Genomic DNA, 5,701 nt, shown 5'->3' with positions numbered 1-5,701 from the left:
AATCAGGCACTCGTCAGTTTTTGGGCATATGGAGTTGTAATTGGTACCTGATGTACTGTCTTAAAGCTTGTTAATTTGTCTTGCTTTTGATGAAAAAATATCCATCTATCTTGAAAATATCCATGTATCTTGAATAAAAGCTGAGATATTTGCTATTGAATGAGGTGGGGGTCCCTGGTGTCAGAGGTAAAATTAGTGAGAAAATGGCTGCCAAAATCTGGTCACCTCCAAAGCTTGAATTGTGAGGTTATGTTTATAATAAATGAACTACACAGAGAAGTCTTCTTCATGGATGACCTCAGAAATTGAAAATTTAAATTGTTTGTGCCTTTGGTGTGTTTTTAAATGAACATAAAAAGTGTTGAGCAAAAAAAAAAAAAAAAAAAAAGAATTTCGATAAAAATTATCCCCAGGGTGAAAAATGTCTCTTTCATCAATTTCATTATTTTTACGAGAACCTGATTTCATCACGATGACACACAGAAATATGTAAGCCCTATATCTTCATCAGTAAGTTCCTTTTTTTCTTCTTTTTACATGAACACAGCATACGGCCTCAGACGCATCCACTTGCTGCACTGTCAGGCAGGATGAGACTGACAGTCAAACTGACAGGAGCGCCCAGTGAAGTAGTGAAAAAAAAAAGACAAAAAAATTTTCATGCAAAGGGTTCTGATTACTTAACAACAATGCAAATAATTTTTTAAAAAAGACTTTGATAGACAAACCTCAAGTGATACAATGTTCTTTTAGTTTCTCAGTGAAAGAACTTTTTTTAAAAATAAAAAGGCTACCACAAAAATCATTCGTACAAATAAAATTTCTTTTGATGTGTCGATGACAATGGCAAAACTCTCAACGATGGTTTTCAATATATGTCAATTTCATGTCAAACTCTCAACGATGGTTTTCGATATACGTCAATTTCATGTCAAACTCAAAAGCACATTTATTCAGTTTCTCAATCATGTACTGTAACCAAAAAGACAACAAACTGGACAATTATCGATCAAATATAATAATGATATTCGTTTCTAAAAAAGGACATATTTGGTCTTAAAAGAAAAATGGCTGTTGACAAGACAAACATACGCAATAGTGAAGCTCTTCCAACTACTCAGCAAAGAAACTTAAAACTTCTTGTGCTTTCATAATGTGGAAAACAAACATAACATAAAAAAGAATCTGGCAAGGAGCAGTTCTCTGTATTCATATAACAATAATTAAAAAATCATCAAACTTTTAGCAAAGGGAAACATTTGTACTTCAACTGTTGGAAGGGTTTCTGATCAAGTGTCTAATATATATATATGCTCCTGAAATCCTGAAAGACTAAGATGCTATTTCCGTCACCTAACCTGAATTTCCACACTCGATGACGAAGACAACCCTTCTCGTTAATGTTCAGTATGTAGAGCACACACACATTGAACAAAGACTTTCAGAAACATTGTGTAGAAAAATGGTACAAAAAATAATCCTACCACTCCTTATTTTTTCTTCTTCGTTTTCTGTACATTGTCTTTTTCTTTCCTCTGCAGCTTCAATTTCTTCTTCTCTTCCTTCAGCCGTTGTTTCTCTCGTAAACTTGAGAACAATTTGTACGAGAAAAATCCTGAAAAATATTTTTAAAAGAAAAATCTGTAAATTATAAGTTTCATATATATATATTATATATCACAAGACTGTGGACTCACTGTCTACTTCTAGCCCACTCGTGACATATTTGGAACCCAGGTTATTGACAGTGTCACCTTCCTCAACCCAACATTCCCCCAACATCCCTCTATAGAGTAAATTTCACATCAAGTAAAAAAGTGAAATTAGCTGACACTTTTTCACTCATTTTGGTGTTAAGTTTTGCAAGAGCACGCTTTTGTCTGCAAGACTGGACCTGTAATTATCGATCACCTACAAGCCTAACACAAACAGAAGTCACACTAGCACTTCGTACTGATCGCAATGCTGAATACAAATCCGCGCTGTGCTTGTGATAAAAATTTTCTTTTTTTGGTAAGTGCTTTACGACACGCGCAACTGCATAAAAGGTCATATGAGTGCGAGGGACACAAGAATCATTTTCCGTAGGTAGGAAATTTTTTATTTTGCCCAGTTGGCAGCTGGAGCCTACTCTTATCGATTTTGGACAACCAAGGGATCTTTAACGTGTGCAACTTGCACACCGGACCTCTGAGATTTTTAGCCCTTATACTGAGAAGGCTAGGTGTAGATCTTTCCTACCAGGAGATCAGGAGTGTGGCAGAAAGACAACAGTACGAAGGAGCCAAGGAGTAACAGTAGAAAGGCTGCAGAAAGAGTCAGGAGCCCAGAGGAGGGGGCAAAGGGGGGTGGGGAAGGGAGCAGAAAGTAAAGACGAAAGCAGACGACAGAACATTTTTTAGAGATCAGGAGAGAATGTGAAAGGAGAAAATTTCCCATTGCCATCTGGATTCCTAATGAAGGAGAGGCAAACACCTTAACATCTAGACCATGAGAGCCCCCATGTTTATATTTGTGTGGGCCCTACAGAAGAAGTACAACAAGATAATTAGTTGTTTTTTTGTTTTTGTAAAGTGTTTTACGGCGCTCGCAACTGCATAAGGTCATATGAGCGCGCGGGACACTCCTAATATTTTCAGTTGGTAGGAAATTTTGAATTTTGCCCGGGTGGCGGCCGAAGCCTACTCTTATCGATTTTAGACCACCAAGGGATCTTTAACGTGCGCAACTTGCACACGGGCCCTCCGAGATTTTTCGCCCTTGTCCGAGAAGGCTAGGTGTAGATCTTTCCTACCAGAAGATCAGGGGTGTGGCAGAAAGACAGTAGTAAGGAGGAGCCAAGGAGTAACATTAGAAAGGCTGCAGAAAGAGTCAGGAGCCCAGAGGAGGGGGCAAAGGAGGTGAGGGGGTGGGGGGCAGAAAGTGGAAATGAAAGCAGACAACAGAACATTGCTAGAGCAGGAAAGGAGGTGAAAGGAGACAATTTTAGAGAAGAAAATTTTTTGGTCGCTACCCGGATTCGAACCCGGGACCTTTGAATGAGAGGCCAACACCTTAACCTCTAGGCCACGAGAGCCACCTATAATTAGTTGGCTGTATATGTAACATCTCATAAGCAAATAGGAATGGCACATTTTGCTAATTTCCATTATGTCTACTCCACGGTACAGCACAAAGCTAAAACTAAAACTATGTATTTTTGCTAATTAATTACCAAGTTATAGGGCCTATGAAGTGAACAGGGTAACCGGTCATTTCGCCACACGGTCATCTCGTCACACCCTAATTTTGTGTAACGAAATTACTTCGCTTATAAATACTTTTATAATAGATCTCTTCAAAATTCTATGCTAACGTTCTAGTTTTGAAGGATCAGCCAAAAGCTTTTTTTTTGAAGTTGTATAAATGATTAATTATGTAGGCCTAAATAAAATCTTTGCCCAAACAGTTCTATAATTGAACAATAGTTTAAATTATAAGGTAAAAACAGTAGAGAGTTAAAATTTAATAATTAAGGCTTTGTTTGAAATAGGGGTCTAGCAGTACTGTACATTTCTATTAGATTATTAATTTATTTTTTAACAAAATTAATATACATATATGATCTTGCCAATCACAGCTTTCATCAATAATAATACCTCAAAACTTTGTTGATCTGACTTGATAGATTTTAACATATACAGTGGAAACCTGATATAACAGGGATGACGGGAGTAGAGAAAATGTCCTGTTATATCCGATCCCTGTTAAATCAGAAATGCAAAGGAAGGTAGGCATTTGTGGACTAATCCAGCTGTACTTATTCATGGGTAGTTTCCCTTGCCACAAGTACCCACGAACAGGGGTTTTGGCACCAACTTTCGCCTTGCCTCCTTAAACCACATCAGAAAAGCTTGGTCCACAACATCTGCATCGGGTAGTCTCATGTTCTTTCGATCCAGAGCAAACTTTCCATTGGAGTATGCTGCCACTATCCTCTCTCTATCCTTGATGATGGTGTGAATCAACCCTTGTGGAATGTCGAACTGACGACAAATCTCTGCCTGTGGAGCTTGCTTTTTGTCAACAGCCTGGATTATTTCGTATTTTTGTCAATTGAAAGGCATTTTCTCTAGTGCTTGACATCGTTGGTGACACACTATGCATGCGTGTTGCTAGGTTTCAGGCGAGATCGAGGTCTGTGGCACACCGCAGCCCTCTCTCGCTTCACACGCTGCGTGTGCTTGCAGTGGCATAGCTTGCGTGGCTTGCTCCATCACTGCTTTACTCTCTCTCTCTTATTTTTACACATTGTTAACGAGCCTTTGTCCCTGCTATAACCGGTTGGGCTCCGATGAGGCCCTGTTATTGCCGATAACTTTTAATAGAGACAAAGAGTAGGAAAAAACGGGGATTTTAAAAATCCCTGTTATTACCGGATCCCTGTTATTACTGGGCCTGTTATATATGGTTTCCACTGTATTGTTAATACGTATTTATGAAAAGAAAGGTGTAGCTGATCAGATAGGCACGACGACTCGCACAGCCACCCCCCCACCCACCCCTTCCACACACACACACCCAACCCTTCCCCAAAAATCGAGATTAGCGATTGCCATGACAATGCGTGTTTGATGTTCGCAAGTGTGTTTCGAAACGACCGTCTCCAATCAACCTTGTGGATTTGGGGTGTGACGAGATGACTGTGACTTCTTGACTGCATCGGATCGGTGTGACAAAATGACTGCATTGTAGGCCTATTCAGGAACAGGGGTTAAAAGGTTCTATAATTGGTACAAAGGACCATACTAGCAAATTAATAGCATTCATTTCATGGGGGATGGGGGTGGGGGTAATGGTCCAGTAGTTGCTAGAGCCTCAAGACTGAATCAAAGATGCCAGATCTAAATCTAGACTAGATCTAGATGCTCTCTGACTTTCATCACCTCAGTTTTAGTTTCATTTTGACTTTATAAAATGCTCCATTTTCAAAAGTGGACTTTTATCTTTTATCCATTTTTTATCCCCGTGGTCCACAACTCTAACAATGAGCAAATAGGCAAAGACTCATACTGACCTTTGAACCCCCGTTACAAATCACAGCAACATTTCATTCATCATAGTCACACAAAAAAAAACAGCCATAAAATTATGATAGTAAGTGACAACGAAAGTCTGTAGCCTATTACCCTGTTGAAATAAAACTTGAAACCCACATCCTATTCCTAAAGTATAAATTCAATTTTACCTCTGCTTCACAGTTTTGAAATGCCGACATTACTTTAAATATACGCTCACTAAACCTGGGCTGAAACGGACCATTCTGGCTGGTCGCAACGTGTGAAGGAAAAATCAACATTGCGGCACATGACAGATTTGACAGACCTGGTAACATATTGAAAGTGTTTTCACAATTATCAACCTTTCTTACCTACTAAAGCGATTATAATTATGCCAGGAATTATGAAAACGGTATTATCAATATTCTCTTTGACTGGACCAGAGCCAAACTCAACCATGGTGCTTGCATGAATAGGAAAATTATAATGAAAGTAGGAAGCCTCGCACAAGCACTAGCAGACAAGTTTTACAGCTGGAAAACCGGAAGTTGACGTTTGATACAGAGCAACCGAAAATGGTGGATAGGAATAGATACTGTTGATCTCTATTTTATCCAGGCTACTGTGGGGGTGTTTTTTTTTGGGGGGGGGGGTTAAATCAA

The 5,701-nt window shown here is 39.1% G+C and overlaps 1 long non-coding RNA gene across 1 annotated transcript; it reads right to left on the bottom strand.

Moving 5' to 3' along the window:
* Positions 1-391: 391 nt before the first annotated feature.
* LOC118478975 lies at positions 392-5,591 on the bottom strand. The gene is made up of 2 exons (XR_004859414.1): positions 5,411-5,591; positions 392-1,615 (listed from the first exon to the last, which is right to left on the bottom strand). It is a non-coding gene; the product is annotated as an uncharacterized LOC118478975 (long non-coding RNA).
* Between the last annotated feature and the right edge of the window lie 110 nt (positions 5,592-5,701).

This window comes from Aplysia californica, unplaced genomic scaffold (genome assembly GCF_000002075.1).
Source record: "Aplysia californica isolate F4 #8 unplaced genomic scaffold, AplCal3.0 scaffold01375, whole genome shotgun sequence".
Lineage (NCBI taxonomy): Eukaryota > Metazoa > Mollusca > Gastropoda > Aplysiida > Aplysiidae > Aplysia > Aplysia californica.
This window is presented reverse-complemented; position numbering and strand designations above follow the sequence as displayed.